Below are 19,170 nucleotides of genomic sequence, written 5' to 3'. Positions count from 1 at the left end.
CTGCTGTTAGTCTGATACATTTTCCTTTATAGGTTACCTGATGGTTTTGTCTCACTGCTCTTAGAATTCTTTCCTTCATGTTGAATTTAGATAGTCTGATGAATATACGCCTTGGCGGTGTCCTTCTTGCCATGAATGTCTCAGTAGTTCTTTGAGCTTCTTGTATTTGGATGTCTAAATCTCTAGCAAGGTCAGAGAAGTTTTCCTCAATTATTCCTTCAAATAGGATTTCCAAACATTTTGCTTTTTATTCTCTTTCAGGAAACCAGTGATTTTTAGGTTTAGCTGTGTTACATAATCCTATATTTCTTGGAGACATTTTCCCTTCTAATTCTTTTCTCCTTATTTTTGTCTGATTATGTTAATTGAAAAATCTTTCCTTTGAGTTCTGAAATCTTTTCTTCTACTTGGTGTAGTCTATTGCTAAAATTTTCCACTGCATTTCATAGTTCCCTAAATGTGTCGTTCATTTCCAGAAATTATAATTGGTTTTTCCTGAAATATCTCTTTAGAAAATTTTTCTTTCATATCCTGAATTGTATTTTAAAATTTGTTTATGTTGTTTTTCACTGTTCTCTTGTATTCCCTTCAATAACTTAATAATCAACCTTTTGAGTTCTGTATCTCATATTTCAACAATATCATCTTGGTTTGGCTCCACTGTTGGAGAGTTAATGTGATCTTTGGGGCTGATATAGACCCCTATTTTTTCATATTGCCAGAATCATTTTTCTGGTTCCTTCTCATTTAAGTACTTTTTTTCTAATTATTTTGGAATTTACTTTTTATTTGACTGGGTTTTTAATTTTTTTTCCCCCTTGAGGATGTGGCTTTAACATTTGTAAGTTACTGTCATCTACCACCTACCTTTGGCTGTGGGTGTTTTCAGTGGTGAAGACTTTGTGTGAGTTTTTGGTTGTAGAAAATCTTTGTGTGATGAATTTCTCTGATGAGGATTTAGTAATGGTGTGCTGGATGTGTGAGCAGATTCACTGTCTCCTGTGGGGCTGAAATGGCAGAGGTCTCAGGAAGCTCATCTTGTTTCCCAGTGGTGTGCACTTTTATAAATGTGTTCCCCACTATTTTACTCACTGGGTTGAGCAGTTCAGCCTTTGGGCCATTAGGAGGTGCCCATGAGTAAAAACTGGCCAAGGATAAAGCAGGTGGGTAAGTTCAACACCCCAGTGGGGTCCCAGCTGGGGAATCTCTCAGTGAAATGCACTGGGGTCTTTTCAGAAGGAAGGGAGAAAGCCACCATACCTCCCTTCAAGAAATCCATCCCAGTCACACTCTTGACCCCATGTTCCAGCTCCTCAGATCAGACAAGCACCTCTTTATCTGCTTCATGTAAAGAGGGATTGTGACTCTACCTCTTGTGCAAGCCAAGCCTGAATCTGGAGGGCACTCCTACTGTGGGGATGCATCCTGAAATGTCCCAGAAAGGCTGTCTACAGATGCACCCATGCTGAGTCCCATGGGAGACATTCAGCTGTGTCTGGAGTAGCAGATGAGGGGGAGAAGAAATCAGTATTAGTCAGGGTTCTCTAAAGAAACAGAACTAATAGGATAAATGTATATAGGAAAGGGAGTTTATTAGGGAGAATTGACCCACATGATCCCAAGGTAAAGTCCTGTGATAGGTCATCTGCAAGCTGAGGAACAAGGAAGCCAGTGGTGGATCAGTCCAAGTCCCAAAATCTCAAAAGTAGGGAAGCCGACAGTGCAGCCTTCAGTCTGATTGTTGGAGGCCTGAGGGTCCCTGGCAAACCACTAGTGTAAGTCCAAGAGTCCAAAAGCCGAAAAACTTGCAGTCTAATGTTTGAGGGCAGGAAGCATCCAGCACAGGAGAAAGATGAAGACCGGGAGACTCAGCAAGTCAGCTCCTTCCACTTTCTCCTGCCTCCTTTATTCTAGCTGCATTGGCAGCTGATTAGATGGTGCCCATCCAGATTGAGGGTGGGGCTGCCTCTCTCAGTCCACTGACTCAAACGTTAATCTCTTAAGGCAACACCCTCACAGACACACCCAGGAACAATACTTTGCATCCTTCAATCCAATCAAGTTGGCACACAGAATTAACCATCACAAAGTCCCCTTCTCCAAGACCCTTCATGCACCAGGGATGCCTAACCGTTGGGGAAGACCCCACAAACTTTCCACACTGAGTCCAGCACTGCTCCTGTGACTCTGCTGAAAGGAACTTTCCACGGTGAAAAGGTAAGGACTCAAGGCCTGCAGTCTGGTTTCTTTTGTCCCATGGAATGCTCCCTTAATGTGGTACATTCCCTCTTTTTCTGGGAGTAACAGTCCCTGAGCACCAGTCTACTGTGACTCCTGCTGCTCTTCTGGGTCTAACCACCAGGTGGGGCTGCCGTACTATGGTGCTGGGAATGTCTACAAGGGATCGAGTGATGTGACCTGTCCTTCAAGTCTCCCAGCACCAGATCTGATAGGGGTGAGAGAGGAGTCATGTAAATTCTGTGAGATTCCTTGGTTATAAATAGCCCTAGTGTTGTGACCTTCACAAATGCCAGCTGTACTGGTCATGTAGACAGATTCAAGACCTCCTGATTAGCCAGCGTGATCACAGTCATGTTAGTCTCTGTTCCAACTGGGGTTGCACAAAAGTTTTCTCCTTTGTCAGCGTGGTGTTATGGAACGGACTGATATTGTATTGGGTTGTGTCATTTAACCTCTAGCCAAGAGGTGGTGCTTGCAAAAGACCACAAGCTATGATAGTAGCAGTGGAACTTTTGCTTGCCTTTTGTTACCCAAGGAGGTGCTCTGCTGTCTGAAGCAACGTGTGGGGCCATGGAACTTTCAAATGTCTCTGTCCATTGTGTTACCCTACCGGGACAGGAGGAGGAGCAAAGCCAGGCGGGCGCTGGGTCAGGCAGTCTGTGCTCTGGCTTCCCATGTGGAGTCACAGGCAGCTGCCCCAGTAGAAATCAGAGGTCAGTTCCCTGGCCCCTGGGGTAATGTTCCACAGAGGAGCACAGCTGCTTCTGTTGCACCAAAGAATCCACACGGGGAGTAGAGTATAGCAGGTGGCGGTAAGCCCTGCTCTGCTCCCACACACTTGGCAAGGCGGGTCTCACACCAGCAGTGTTCTGCTAGCAGCGGTTAGCTGTGTTCCAGGCAGTCTGCAGTCAGAACTTCAAATTGCCTCAAGCCATAAGCTTTCCTGACCAAGACAGAAACTGGGCTTTCCGGTCACACTCATGAAGCAGAGGCCCTAAGCTTCTGTGCTTGTGGCTATAGCACGCTTCCCACTTACCCCTCAGTTCTGGCCAATGGGGTTCATCCCCACTGAAGATTATATCGCAAATCTCAGTAGGGAGCTTCTCTCGACCTGTGACTGCCGCCTGAGTTAGCTGGCAGACTTCTGCAATCTTCCCTGTGAGATAGGATCAGAAATGGCTTCCCTCTGTCCCTGCTGGAGTCTGGGAGAGCATGCAAAGCTGTCCAAATGCTGCTCCTTCTCATATGTTCCCCAACACCCACTAAATCAGTTCCAACTCTGGATAGAGTTAAGTCTTCCCCTCATGGCCTGGATTGCCACGATCTTCCATGGCAGTGTGTATCGTGGCGGCATTCTCTCCCCCCTCACACTCTGGAGGCTCCCAGTTTTCCACCTGGATCACGGTATAGGCTGCTGCCCAGCACTTCTTTCAAAGGGTCTGTGATTTCATTCCGCTTTCTAAGTTCCTGTGTTGCTTCTTGGAGAAAAGTTCACAGCGTGAATCTCTATACTCTATTTTGTCTTCCCACATGGGGGAGGCATGCTAACAAAGCCTCCAATTTACTATGTGAGGGAAAAAAACTAATTTTGTTATTTTTAATGAGCACATAACAATTGTACATATTTATAGGGAACAATGTTATATTTCAACACATGTATACATTGTGTAGTTATCAAACCAGGATATTTGACTGTTCATCACCTCCGACATTTATCACTTCTTTTTGGTGTAAACATACAAAACCCTTTCTTCTGGCTATTTTGATATATACAATGCCTTATTGAGAACTATAGTCACCCTACTATGTAATAGGACAACAGAATATATTCCTCCTTTGGGAGTTACTTCTTTTTTTAAAAAATGTAAGTTGAATTTAATATTTATTAATGTCTTTTTTTGTTTTTTGAGACAGAGTCTCACTCTGTGCAGTGGCTGGAGTGCAGTGGTGTGATCTTGGCTCTCTGCAAACTGCGCCTCACATGTTTGCACCATTCTTCTGCCTCAGCCTCCCAAGTAGCTGGGACTACAGGCACCCACCACCACCTCGCCCGGCTAATTTTTTTTGTATTTTTAGTAGAGACAGGGTTTCACCATGTTAGCCAGGATGGTCTTGATCTCCTGACCTCGTGATCCACCTGACTCAGCCTCCCAAAGTGCTGGGATTACAGGCGTGAGCCACCGCACCCGGCCAGTAGAACACTTATTAGGGATGCCAACCAGAGCTGGTAACTCTGTGGTAGGGTTTGAGGGAAGGTGTGAAGTCCCTCTTTCTCAGTAATATCTGAATCACAGGCACTTGAAATTTCCCAATAAGAATATTTTCTTTTTCTTTTTTCTTTTTTTTTTCCGGTCACAGTCATGCTAGTCTCTATTCAAATTCTTCCTTCTCTATCCTTCCTTCCTGCCCCTTCATCCTGCCATCCCTTCATCCCATATGGAGATTACATCATAAATTTTAATGTGCATAGGAATCAGTGGGGCAGTTTATTAGGAATGCATGTATCTGGGCCTCAGCTCTAAGGATTCCAGCTCTGTAGGCTTAGGGTGGGACTTGGAATCTGCATTTTTACTAGACCTTATCTCATGCTAATGCAGGCTTAAATTCTTAGTGGCTTATACAAAAATATTTTCCAGATACTTTTCTTTTCTTTTTTTTTTTTTTTTTGAGACGGAGACTCGCTCTGTCGCCCCGGCTGGAGTATAGTGGCCGGATCTCAGCTCACTGCAAGCTCCGCCTCCCGGGTTTACGCTGCCTCAGCCTCCCGAGTAGCTGGGACTACAGGCGCCCGCCTAATTTTTTGTATTTTTTTAGTAGAGACGGGGTTTCACCGTGTTAGCCAGGATGGTCTCGATCTCCTGACCTCGTGATCCGCCCGTCTCGGCCTCCCAAAGTGCTGGGATTACAGGCTTGAGCCACCGCGCCCGGCCCAGATACTTTTCAAATCATGAAAAGTCCAGAACCAGGATATAAGAAATTTAGAAGACTATTGATGAAGACAATGGAATATAATATTGAGTTGCCATCAACTGATAGCATAAAATATGCTGACATTTAACACATGTTAATTTTCATCATTATACCAGTCCTGGAAGATAGGTGCTATTATCACCATTTTACAATGAGAAAAATGAGGCTGAAGGAAGAGTAACTGCCCATCTTCTCAAACAGTAAATAGTAAGAATGATATCTGAATACAAATGCAATCCCAAAGTCCTTCCTTTGAGGAAGAGAGAAAGTTTATCTGCTGACTCTGATAACAATTAGTGACTAAGGCCATTTCTTGAATCAGTAATTCTTAGCCCTTTATAGAACCTAGAAGACACCCCAAGTCTAGTCAAAGTAACAAGGTAAGAATCCATGCCTCCTCATTTCTGTTTGGCAGCGGGATTTCATAAGCCCCTAACTCTGTGTTGACATGTAGTTTTTTGGAGGGATGCTTTGTAGATAAAATAGGATAGAGTGCAAAGACTTTCATGTCTCTTGACTGAGTCACTATATTCCTTAAAAATAAATGAGCCGGGCGCGGTGGCTCACGCCTGTAATCCCAGCACTTTGGGAGGCCAAGTGGGGTGGATCACGAGGTCAGGAGTCCGAGTTCAGTCTGGCCAAGATGGTGAAACCCTGTCTCTACTAAAAATAGAAAAATTAGCCCGGTGCAGTGGCGGGCGCCTGTAATCCCAGTTATTCGGGAGGCTGAGGCAGGATAATCACTTGAACCCAGGAGGCAGAGGTTGCAGTGAGCCAAGATCGTGCCACTGAACTCTAGAATCTGTAAGGAGATGTACTGTATAGTCCTCAGTAAGGCTGTGGGTTTTTCTCAACTTTTATTTTAGTTTCAGGGTTACATGCGCAGGTTTGTTCTATAGATAAATTGCATGTCGTGGGGGTTTGATGTAGGTATTATTTCATCACCGAGATAATAAGCATAGTACCCAATGGGTAGTTTTTCAATCCTCCACTTCCTCCCCTCCTACACCCTCTAGTAGTTCCTGGTGTCGGTTGTTCCCTTCTTTGTTTCCATGTGTATTCAGTGTTTAGCTCCCGCTTATAAATAAGAACATGTGTTATTTAGTTTTCTGTTTCTGCTCTAGTTCGCGTAGGATAACGGCCTCCAGCTCCATCCATGTTGCTGCAAAGGACACGATCTCATTCTTTTTCTCATTTTCTTTATTTCACTCATTTATCTAATGATTAATGATGTTAAGATTTTTCTTTAATTTTGAAAATCTTGATTTTTTTCTTTGTCGATATTCATTTGATATGTGAGATGAAAATGAGATCCTAAATCCCCCAGACGACTGAAACCCCTCTTTGCCAAGGGGACTGCTGAGAAACCTTAAAAGGTATATTTCCCACCAGGACAGGATGAGAGGTATGACACATCTCATTACAACCCCTCTCTCAATAACTACCACTGGACTTTGTTCCCTAAGGGCTAAACAGAAACAAACCCAGTTGACAGACTTGCTCTGCCACTGATTTCAATCAACTGACTGGTACTGCAGCCAGACTCCCCTTCCTCCTTGTGGTTTCTGCACACAGCTGATCAGTTTAACAGCACATCCCTTCCTGACTTTTGACTACTGACCACAGACTGTTTCTGGCCAGTGGACAGAGCACAGGTTTCCTCTTTGTCCTCTATTTCATGTTTTGACACATAGATCCTAATTTTAATGCATTTACATGTTAAGTCTCTGCCCCAAAGTGAACATGGGAAATATGGAACATGCATGCTTGCTTAATGCCCCCCAACCGTGAGAATATTCATAACTCCTTCTACAACCTGTTAAATATGTATACTTAGCCAACTCATTCAGCATAAATTTCTGTCTCACCCTTCTTCCTTCAAAGTGCTTGTTTTTGGTCTCTAATGGAGGCTACACTTCTCAGCCTGTAGGATGGCCATTCTGCAGGCTTCAACCCTTTATAAGGAATAAATCTCTCTTCTCCAAATTTATGGATCTTGTGATTCTCCAGTTGACAGATTGTTCTCCAGTGCTTTCAGTTAAGAAGTTTTGAGTTCCTTCTTGTTTTTATTTGACCCCAAGTGAGTGTGTTCTTGCTTGGGTTAATAGAAAAGGCAAGTTCCTGTTCTACTGGGCATAGATTTGATTAAATTGATCTGGATACTGGACACGTTCTATTCAGTCACCTCCAAGCAACATATAAGCAGTCACTGTGTCTTGCTTAGGCTACTGCTATAGCTCCTAAACTAAATTGCTGTAATCCACTGTGTGCCCGTCTCGGTGCAGCCAGCATGGGGTTTTCAAAATGTAAACATGATCATGTTACTATTGTTCTCTCCAACTCCGTCTCTTTCTCCTGTATGATTTGTTGTAAATTGCTTTTATGATTAAAAAAATGAAGTTCACTATCATGGTCTACCAGTTTCTCAGTACCCCCACCCACCTTTTATCCTCTCTGCTGCATGACTTTATGCCATCTTTAACAACCGCTTCAGCAAACTGTGGCTTTCACTTACATTTCCCATTCCCTTCCTAGACCAGGGCTTTACACTTGCTTTTGTGGAGGCCTGAGATATGCTTCTTTCCCCTCATTGCTTAGCTATGCCCACTTCCTCCGATAGATCCCAATTCATACATCACTTCCTTGGTTTTGATAACTCAATTGAATGCCTCTTCACGGCTACCAGGAGCACCATGCTGTCTCCCTTGTAGCCCTTTCTCAGTGGTATGTCCACATTTGCTGGTGTGACGACTTCATTTTATTCATTTTATTTTTGTTTGTTTGTTTTGTTTCAAGATGGAGTCTCACTCTGTCACCCAGACTGGAGTGCAATGGTGAGATCTCAGCTCACTGCAACCTCCACCTCCTGGACTCAAACAATTCTCCTGCTTCAGCTTCCCAAGTATCTGAGATTACAGGCACATGCCACCATGGCCAGCTAATTTTTGTGTTTTTAGTAGAGACAGGGATTCACCATGTTGACCAGGCTGGTGTTGAGCTCCTGACCTCAAATGGTCTTCCTGCCTCGGCCTCCCAAAGTTCTGGGATTACAGGTGTGAGCCACCACACCTGGCCTATAGCTGTCTTCTGTATGTGACCATAAGCTCCTTGGGGAAGGTACAGCATCTGTTTTTAGTCATCATTCTATCTTGAGCATCTAGAACTGGTATATATTGGGTGATTAATATTTATTATGTGAGTAAATGAAAGAATGAAATTGGTATATATGAACTTGTACGTTATGGATAATAATGGTTAATCATTATATAAATGTACATATGTATAAAATACTACATTTGGGCAGGTTTTAGGAAGTCATCAGCAGTACATGAGGCCAGTTGCTTCTGAATGGGCAAAGGAATGTCATGGGTCACTCCTGTACTACTTCACTATGAAAATGTTTTTCTGATTGATGTCTATGGAGTGTAGAATTTCATGGCTGTAAGTCATGTATCCTATAAGCCCCCAAATAGGAGTGCTGGCTGAACTGCTGCTCAGGAAAGGCAAACCACTTATTTATTGCCATGTATTAGTTTGGCACAACAGTCATTGCAGTTTTTGCCATTAAAAGTAATTGGAAAAACTGCAAAAACTTTCAATGGCAAAACCTGCAATTACTTTTGCAGCAACCTAATAGTAAGATGGCAAATTATATATAATATATACCTTGTTTAACATCCTGATATGTTAGCTACATTTTGAAGGTACAGCTAAATGCTTTAAATGTACCATCTATTTGTATATTTATATGTTTGTGTATGCCCAAAGCATACAAATGTATATAAATAAATTTTTACCACAAATCGTTAAGTGAATAATGTACAAAAGGCATAAAATTCAAATTTTTGTTTTTTCCATATAATGACTAAGTTAATTTATACGCAGGTTAGCAGGGGTTCCTTGTGTTTCCTAAATATTCTGTTAATGCTTGTGTTTAAGTGTGGTATAATAGATGAATATAAGAAGATTTTGTTCTAGGATTTTTTGACTTATAAAACTCCTTCACTTTTATTTGTGGGAACCCAGACAGGTCATTGGGGTACTGACTCAATACACCGAAATCATCTGAGACCCATTGCCCATTTCAGTCTTTCATTTGATCCAGCAGTCAATACAGAACCACATCATCCGGAAGCTATAGAAGCAGTAGCATATCTTATGGAAGTAGCAACTCATTTATTTCTAGGGTTTCTTCTAAAGTTAATGATTTCCCGTGCAGACTCTTCTACTGACAAGCACTCAGCATTTCTCAGCTAGTCACATTCCTTCCCCTTCACACACGTTACTATCCATTGCTACAACACTCTTTAGAGCCAGCCACTCTCTAGAAGACTGTAATTGCTTACCTCTCTTAGGAGACTATCCAAGCCCCAAACCCTACCAGGAGCTATTAGAAATTTCCTTGGCTATTCACAAAATTTGTTTGTTGATGGCTTAACCTCAAAAGAAAAACAGATTTTCCAAGCAAGTTATAACAAACCTGAATAGGCTCTTGAAATATATAAGCCACATCCAGAAATGAAATCAGTTCAAAATCAATTGTTCTTGCCCAGATCTGCCAGCTAGCAAAAGATAAAAGATCGAATGTTCATACTAAAAGTAGATATGATTTTGAACTACTACATGACTTCAAACACCATAGCACTTCCTAACTCCCACAGAAAATCCTATGAAGACAAATGAAAAATTTTGTATATGCTTTGCTGTTACCTAAGGGGATAGACACAACAGTAATGGAGTTTAACAAAAATATTTCAGGATTTTATCCACAATAGCAGAAGTAAATTGGCAGTGATATTGACTCAACAATAGTGGGTAATTTAAAGAGTATTTCTGAGGATGTTTGCGTGTTTTGCTATCTTAGTCAATGTGGGCTGCTACGATAAAACATCAAAGACTGGGTGACTTCTAACCAACGGAAACTTCTTTCTCACAGTCCTAGAGTCTGAAAGTGTGAGATCAGGCTGCCAGCATAGTCGGATTCTGGTGAGGGCCTTCCTCTGAGTTACATCATTGTCTTCTTGTATCCTCATACGGTGAGAAGAGGGTGAGTGAGCTCTCTGGGGTGCTTTATATAAGAGCACTGATCCCATTCATGAGGGCTTCACCCTCATGACATAATCACCTCTGAAAGGCCCTACCTCCTAGCTACCATCAAAACAAAGGTTAGGATTTCAACATCTGAATTTTGGGAGGACAACAAATGGTTACTCTATTGCACCTACCTACCGACAACATAATTCTTACAAGATGGTAGAAGTAAGAGGCAGGTAGGATCCACATGGGTTATGAGTATGTTCTGGTAATTGTTTATTTTCAGGATGGATTGAGGCTTTTCCTGCAGTCTCTGATATAATAGGTAAACTTTGTCCTAAAGGATGGTGAAAAGAGTAACTTCTGAGTTGGGGCTTCTGTTGCCCTTTTGGAAGGCCATTCCAGTATTGCACAAGGCCAGTTGCTTCTGAATGGGCAAAGAAATGTCATGGGCCAATTCTGGACTCCTTCACTATGAAAAGTGTTTCCTGATTGATGTCTGTGCTGTATGGAATTCCACAGCTGTAAGTCAGGCATTCTATAAGCCCCCAAATAGGACCTCTGGCTGAACTTCTGCTCAGGAAAGGCAAACCCATAACCCAAAGGTGCCTATCTTGGTGAGAACAAATATTGATCCTCCATGACGGAAAGTGACTTGTTGATTTCCTTTGAGGAACAGTGCTATCTCAAGGCTTTTTGTTGGTTTCCTTTGCTGATTGGTTGGACTTTCAGATGCAGCAGTAGCTACATCTGTGTTGGTCAATGAAAATCCATGTTGTAGGCCCCAAATGCAGCCTATATCTTTGTCACTATGACCACTCTGGCCATCATACTGTACTGGAGTGGCCAATGACAAAGGCAGGCTGGTATCTCCTGGCTAAGGTGTTCCATCTGTTTGGTTGCTCAGTGCCTTTTCCATGGTGAGTGTTTTAGAGGATGTTATCACTGAATTCACATGTTGAATGATAATCTCACTCTCATGTATCAACCATGGACCTCTACCTTAGAATTTCTTGTCTTTGTTCTTCCAGTTCTTTTCCTTCCAAGTCCTTGGCCAGACATCCAGGCCAGTGGCCACTTCAGGGAAATCTATACATATTCTCACCTTGGGCCAATTCTCCTTCCATACAAAATGAATGACTAAGAGCACTACTCACAGCTCTGCCCATTGGAAAGAATTTCCCCTTTTGCTCTTTTGCATGGCCCCTCCTATGTGTCTATAGTGCAGCCGCTATCCATGTTGGCCCATGTATTCAGCCAACCACTCCATCAGCCACTTCTTCCTCATGTTTCAGCTGTTGGAATGGTACTGTTCATACAACCATTGCAAGTCAGTCCCAAGTGTCCCTCTTACCACCTGTTTATTCAGATCACATCTGGTACCACTTGTGATAGTTAATTCAGACCCTCCAAGACGCCCCCTCAAAGATTTTACTGGGAGAAATTCTAATGATAAAAAATACGGAAGAAGAGCAGAGAGGCTGGGAGAGTCATCATACCCCATGCAAGTCGGAGCCTGAGGGAAGGAAAGAGAAAAGGAAGGTTAGGTGGAAGCATCACAGACCAGTGTGCAGTTTAATGGAAGTCCAGCAGGAGACCACTGGGGAGTCCATGAGGCAGAGTTGTCAGAAAGAGTTTGCTGTATCCTAGGGTCAAAACTGCCTTAGCATCACTGAATCTATGGGAAGCATGGTGTAGGCTCAAACATGGTGATGGATTTTAAAGAACAGCCAGGGACCTCAATCAGTTACACTGCCTCTAGTTAGAGTTCTGGAAGGTGGATTCTCATGGCCACCAAAATATCCTTATATAGGTTCCTCCTGATGATTGCCTCATATAATTAACCCAGATTTCAGTCTTATAAAAATGAGCCTGGGCCGGGTGCAGTGGCTCATGCCTGTAATCCGAGCACTTTGGGCCAAGGCAGGTGGATCATGAGGTCAGGAGATCGAGACCATCCCGGCCAACATGGTGAAACCCTGTCTCTAATAAAAATACAAAAATTAGCTGGGAGTGGTGGCGTGCACCTGTAATCTCAGTTACTCGGGAGGCTGAGGCAGGAGAATTGCTTGAACCCGGGAGGTGGAGGTTGCAGTGAGCCAAGATTGTGCCACTGCACTTCAGCCTCGGCGACAGAGCAAGACTCTGTCAAAAAACAAACAAACAAACAAACAAACAAAAAAACACTTCACCAAAGTTATTCAACCATTCATTGGCATGTGACTTGTGCAGTCTCACATACTTACAAGGGCTCCATACTTGCGGTTTAATGCTTTGGGTTAAATGCTTTGGGTTTAATACTGTGCTGCTGCCATCTTAAAATTCTGAATAATTTTTTTAATGAATGGCCCCTCTATTTTTTTTTCCCTGGGCCCCACAAATTCTGTAGTCAGACCTGTCAATCCTACCAGCAAAACCTAACCCATCAGGAATGAGGACCAATATTAGGATTATCACTGCTGAAAGATTCAGTTTGTTCTCTTTAGAGATTTTCCAGCCAGCTTTGCAACTGCTATTTAACTCGACTCTAAAATATTTCTTATTTTAAGAAACAAATCATCAGCTCATTTCTATTGAGATGTTCAGTGCTTGTATTCCCAGTGACTTCTATACCCCTTTAAATCACTGCTTGTTTATAAGAACACAACTTCTGCAACAAAACAGTTTAAATTCATTAGCCAGGGTTGTCATGGTCAATTGCAGAGTGTTTTATTTCCTTTTAGCTAGCTACAGGGCAGTTTATAATAAACACATCTGACTATGCCTAAATAAATATTGCATATGATAGTTCAAGGAAAAAATTCATGACTGAGGGGAAAAGCTAACCAGATCTCTGGAAAGAACCAAGATGAATGTTGAGATATAGTTTCGCCTTGGTCATTTAGACTCTTGTCTTGAGGTACTCTTTCAAGAACTAATAACTACTTTTTTTTTTTTTTAACCCAGTGATTGCCTGAGTTACATTGGGCCAGGGGATGATTTCCAGCGTCTTAAGTGCTATTGCACGACCACTGTCACATCAGACGATTCAACACTTTCTAACAAAAGGAGCAAAAAGGACTAACCCAAATCCAATTCCAATTTTCTCTAGATGAACTCTTGATTGGAAAAATTATGGGGATGCTAATGACCTAGATATTGTACATACATATTCTTCACAGTGATTGTCTCTACCCTTGGCCAAAAGAGGGTATTGAGAGAGACAAAAGTACTCTTGATGGCTGTCTGCTGAGCCAGCCTGGCTCTAACCATTCGGCCATGGTGTTCCGCTGAACATAAAAAATGTCACATAACACTGCACCAGGCAAGGCCACTCTGCCTACGATAGTGCAAGACAAAAACAAACCACTCCATATTTATGTCTGATTGAGCACAGCCAAAATCAAGAACACAGTGCAAACTAAGAAATAATCAGACATCCCTCTCCTTTAGCTAATACGAGTAACTAGTACTTCCTTACCAATGCTAGTGTGGCTCTAGTTTATTTCTCCTGCCTTTAAACTCAAACATGGAACAGCCCTTACTTTGACAGCACTTAATTCAGAGCAAAGCCACGTGTCCTCAAATCTTCTACAAAATCATCTAACATAAGCTCCTGTTCTCTAACCTCCCACTACCACCCTCAACACAGAGATGCCTCATGGCTCACTGTGTGTTCTTCCTCACAGCAAGAAGCAATTAAACTCACCTTTGACTACCAGCTTGCTTCTAGTAGACTCTGACTAGAGGACATTGATAGTTCTTATCTCAGTTCTTAATTTTAATTATATCTTTCTTTTTTTAGTTATTTGTTAACATTGGGTTCCTTACAGATGATAACAGCAAGAATTGTGTTGATTTCATTCACTTTGCATTTGCAAAGCCTGGTATATTGCAACCTGTTAATAAATACTTATAGAATGAATGGGGATTAAAGGAAATCTGAGAATAGGAAAAACACAATGTATTTGACTTGAAAATTTTTTTAAATGATCTTCTTTTCTATGTCGTACTGTATAAACCAATTATGCCAAAGTTTGACAAGCCTAGAATCAACATCCTTACTTTATAAAGACTTACCTTAAAAACGTAACCACTACAATGGAATATTATTTGACTATAAAAAGGAATGAAGTATGAACTGATATGTGACACAACAGAGATGAACCTTGAAAACATTATACTAATTGAAAAAAGCAAGTCACAAGAGACATTTGATATATGATTCTATTTATGTGAAATGTCCAGAAAAGGCAAATCTGTACAGAAAGTTGTTTAGTGGCCGCCCAGGGATGGGGGACAGAAAGATTGGATGTGATGGCTAAAGGGCATGAATTTTTTGTGGGGTAATGAAAATATTCTAGAATTTGTTGTGGTGGTTGTTGCACAACTCTGTGAATGTGCTAAAAACCATAAATCATACAATTTAAATGGGTGAGATTCTATGTATATACTTCATATAATTATTTGTATGAATTTCTATGTAGAAATTATATGTAGAATTTATATCCTTATATACATATAATTCAGTAAGACTATCACCCCCAAAATAGCCATCAGTACAGCATGTTATACCTGCTAGAGATGGACTTTTGATATTTTTAGTGATATGAAAGCACATTATGTAAAGTTGTACAAAACATGAAGACACAGAAATGACTACACGGTGTGAAGTGAAGTGTGTTCATAGACAGACAGACAGGTTTAAAATAAAATGCCTTAAAATGTTAATGCTATTTTAGCTGTATTTCAAGTGATTTTTAGTTTTAATTACATAGTTTTCATATTTTCCAAGTATTCCATAATGAGAAGATATTACTTATAGTCAGAAATACGTTACAAAAATATCGTAAGTATTATAATTTTTTGTGACATAGCTTTATTGTTAAATAGAAAAAAAACTTTTGGGTTCTTTCAAAGCAATCATACTTTACAGAGGACACAGGAAATACATATTATACACATTAATGATTATGAGAAGGGTATCTTTTTTTGATACATAAATGATCACCTTCACAAGAGAATAGTATGTCCGAGATTGATAGTTTCTTTTTTTTTTACTATTATACTTTAAGTTCTAGGGTACATGTGCACAACGTGCAGGTTTGTTACATATGTATACATGTGCCATGTTGTTTGCTGCAGCCGTTAACTCATCATTTACATTAGGTATATCTCCTAATGCTATCCCTCCCCCAGCCCCCACCCCATGACAGGCCCCGGTGTGTGATGTTCCTCACCCTGTGTCCAAGTGTTCTCATTGTTCAATTCCCACCTATGAGCGAGAGCATGCAATGTTTGGTTTTCTGTCCTTGCGACAGTTTCCTCAGAATGATGGTTTCCAGCTTCATCCATGTCTCTAACAAAGGACATGAACTCATCCTTTTTTAGGGCTGCATAGTATTCCATGGTGTATATGTGCCTCATTTTCTTAATCCAGTCTATCATTGGTGGACATTTGGGTTGGTTCCAAGTCTTTGCTATCATGAATAGTGCCACAATAAACATACATGTGCATGTGTCTTTATAGCAGCATGATTTATAATCCTTTGGGTATATACCCAGTAATGGGATGGCTGGGTCAAATGGTTTTTCTAGTTCTAGATAAGACTAACACTTTCCGATGGCATTGGGTTATAGCACTGGAGTAAAATTACCAGCAGAATCAAAGACAAAACCTTAATTTTTCATAACTCAACACCGTTATGTCTTTAAAGAGACAGGATAAAATGCTTGCCATTGCCATTTATGGCTTCCCAGAATTAAAAAAAAAAAAAAAACCTTGAGATTAAAAAATCTAAAAATCTTCTTTAAAACATAATTTAAGAATATCTCAAGTGCTATGTAAAAACTCTAAATGCAAAATACATATAACTTTTGCAAAGAAAATGTTGAAAGCTACAATAACTTGTAGAGAAGGAAAGAAAGATTAATTTTTAGAGGATGAAGCTGGAAAAAATGTGGTTTCCTATGAGACAGAATATGAGAGAAGAGCAAGAATTGTGGTAAATAATTGAAAAACTCTGCATTATAGGATGCAGTAGGCTGCTAATGCGGTCCTTAAGATGTGTACAAAAAAAGTAAGCAACACAGTTCCCGTCCTCAAGAGGCTTCATGCTAGCTGGGGATGCTAAACAAAGACGAGTTCAAAAATACTTAAGGATGTTTCTGGAATAATGTGTGACTAACAGCAAATTCACATTACAAGTATGAACAAGCACTGAGAATATGCAGCAAAAGATAGAACCAGCCCTGCAATTCACATCCTGCAAACCGAGTAGGAAGAGTAGGAGGCCATCCTGGGGCACAGACATAAGGGCTCTTTGGTACCCAGAAGTACATTTTATTCTCCTCTGACAATGGTCTTAATGGACCCAGCTGCCCCAATTCACTGATCCTCCTGTTAATTTTTTTTTTTTTTCCGAGACGGGATCTGGAGTGGCACCCATCACAGCTCACTGCAACCTGAAACTCCCTGGCTCAAGTGATCCTCCCACCTCAGCCTCCAGGGTAGCTGGGACTACAAGCACGTGCCACCATGGCCAGCTAATTTTTTATTTTTTGTAGAGACAGGGTTTTGTTGTGTTGCCCAGGCTGGTCTTGAACTCCTGGACTCAAGGGACCCTCCCACCTTGGCCTCCCAAAGTGCTGAGATGATAGACATGAGCTCCTGCACCTGGCCAGAAGCATTCTTAAATACTCCTCCCTATCTAGTCACTTCAGCTTCTATTTCTCTGCTTGCCATTACTTGGTTTTGACTCTGGTGTTACTTCTTTCCAGAATGTCAGTTTGGTATGCACTAAATGTTTGTGTCCTCCAGAATTTATCTTAGGAGCCCTAATCCCTGTTGTTACGGTATATGGAGATGGGGCTTGGGAAGGTCAGAAGAGTTTGGTGAGGTCAGGAGAACAGAGCCCTCATGATGGGATTAGTGCCCTCGTAAGAAAAGATACCAGAGAGTTCCCCACAACTCCCGTCAGGACCCAGCAAGAATGTGACCCTCTGCAAGCAAGACCCTTATCAGAAACCACCCTGCTGGACCTTGATTTCAGACTTCCAGCTTCCTGAACCACGAGAAATAAAATTTCTGTTGTTCAAGCCACCCAGTCTATTGGTATTGTGTTATGGCAGCCTGCGCTAATACAGCACACTTTCTTCCTGACTCTTTAAAGACTTTACTTTTTAAGACATTTTAAGTATTGGAGCTCTGGTTAAAAAAAAAAAAAAAAAAAAAAAAAAAAAAAAAAAAAGAGAGAGAGAAAATAAAGAGGTAAAAAGTGTAATTAGTGTGTCCGTAAATTTTGTAAAATTCCGCAGTCGAAAGCAAGGATGGACCTTGTCTCTCCTTTTTTTATTTTACCTTATATATCTTAGTTTCTTGACAGGAGTTGTAGATTAATTTGATGTTTGATTCTCTTAAAATAGAGATAAGGAAAAGAATTTTCGTGTTTGCTGTGTTCATTATAAAAAAGGAACGGCCAGAAGAAACAATGATTTTGCTACCTTTTCATTTCCAAACATTTTTGAAAATTTGTCTTGGAAAGACCTTTTACATGCGTATTGAATGGTACTCATTTAAGTAGCTGATATCAAATCACTCTTTCCAGCAGATTTATTTGGTCAGTTTCATAAAAATTTCTTTCATAGTAAATCCTCCTGGCAGGCACACGAGGAGGATCATGATCTTAGAACTCGGCTCTTGTTTGTTGCATGACAGGTATTTCCACTGTCTTGGTGTGCATCTGGCAACAGCTGCAGTGAACCTTTTTCAGAATAAAGCTGTGTTTACCACAGTCCATGGTGAGGAACTTTGAGTCTTCATACCAGTGTTAAGTACAAGAGCTTAAGAGACATAATTTACTTTCTCAGAGGCTGGTTGTGCCCCTGGGCACCCCTGCAGTTCACCTGTTTTGGCATTTCAGACAGTGTATGCTTGGTCTCCAACGGTAAGGAATTTGTGCTGCTGTCTCTAATTAGCAGTAGAATATACTTATTTTTCCAGCCTCGGATAAAATCATCCTGCTGCTTAGTCTGGCATAAAGCTTCTATCAAAGTTCTGGTAAAAAAGAAAAGACATTTCCAGAAGGTAATTTAGGAGACACGCTGTACAGCCACTCTTCTAAGTAATTTAAATGTAATCTTTGGAATAAAATATCATACGATGACTGCACAAGTCAATGGCAGCACCTCCGTATGCAATAAATTCACCTTCCCTGGACTGTATTCTAATATGCAGCTTGGGGTTTTCATCAAAGCCAAACACATTGAGGAACTGGATTTGTTATTAACACCACTTTTATGAACATTGTGCATTGCATCGCTCTATATCTCCAACCTCATGTCCCAGAAGAAAATGTATCTAAACATTGGGAACACTAGAGCTTTTGTATGGATTGAGGAACTGATGTGTTTCTTCTCTCAAGTAAAGTGAAAATGAGGTGTCACATTTTCCCCTTCACTCTGGATTCTAGGATGTGTAGTTATGGCTTGTGTCGATGCTAACTGAAGGTGTAGTATATTTGCTTTTCTCCTTTTTATTCTGTTTTCTTCCTTTTCTCTGTTGTTGTTTTTATTGTGCTTCTTTTTCCCAATAACTCCCTTTATATCCTTTTGTTTTACAGTGGAAAAGAACAAATTTATGAGATATATATATATATATACACATTTTTTTTTTCCAAGACAGAGCCTCACTCTTGTCACACAGGCTGGAGGGTGTTGGCTCGAATTTGGCTTACTGTAACCTCCGCCTCCCCGATTCAAGCAATTCTCCTGTCTCATTCTCCCAGGTAGCTGGGATTACAGGCACCCACACCACACCCAGTTAATTTTTTGTATTTTTAGTAGAAACGGAGTTTTCACCATGTTGACCAGGCTAGTCTTGAACTCCCGACCTCAAGAGATCAACCCGCCTCGGCCTCCCCAAGTGTTGGGATTAAGGTGTGAGCC

At 41.2% G+C, this 19,170-nt stretch overlaps 1 long non-coding RNA gene across 1 annotated transcript in view; it reads right to left on the bottom strand.

Annotated features, from left to right (window-relative positions):
* Window positions 1-1,622: 1,622 nt before the first annotated feature.
* The window catches only part of LOC119621449 (uncharacterized), a 28,087-nt gene continuing 10,539 nt past the window's right edge, over window positions 1,623-19,170 (bottom strand). Inside the window, exon 4 of the long non-coding RNA XR_005238000.2 lies at window positions 1,623-3,719. This is a non-coding gene — a long non-coding RNA (uncharacterized lncRNA). The remainder of the gene's footprint in view (window positions 3,720-19,170) is intronic.

The sequence above is a fragment of the Chlorocebus sabaeus genome, chromosome 2 (genome assembly GCF_047675955.1).
Source record: "Chlorocebus sabaeus isolate Y175 chromosome 2, mChlSab1.0.hap1, whole genome shotgun sequence".
NCBI classification, from domain to species: Eukaryota; Metazoa; Chordata; class Mammalia; order Primates; family Cercopithecidae; genus Chlorocebus; species Chlorocebus sabaeus.
This window is presented reverse-complemented; position numbering and strand designations above follow the sequence as displayed.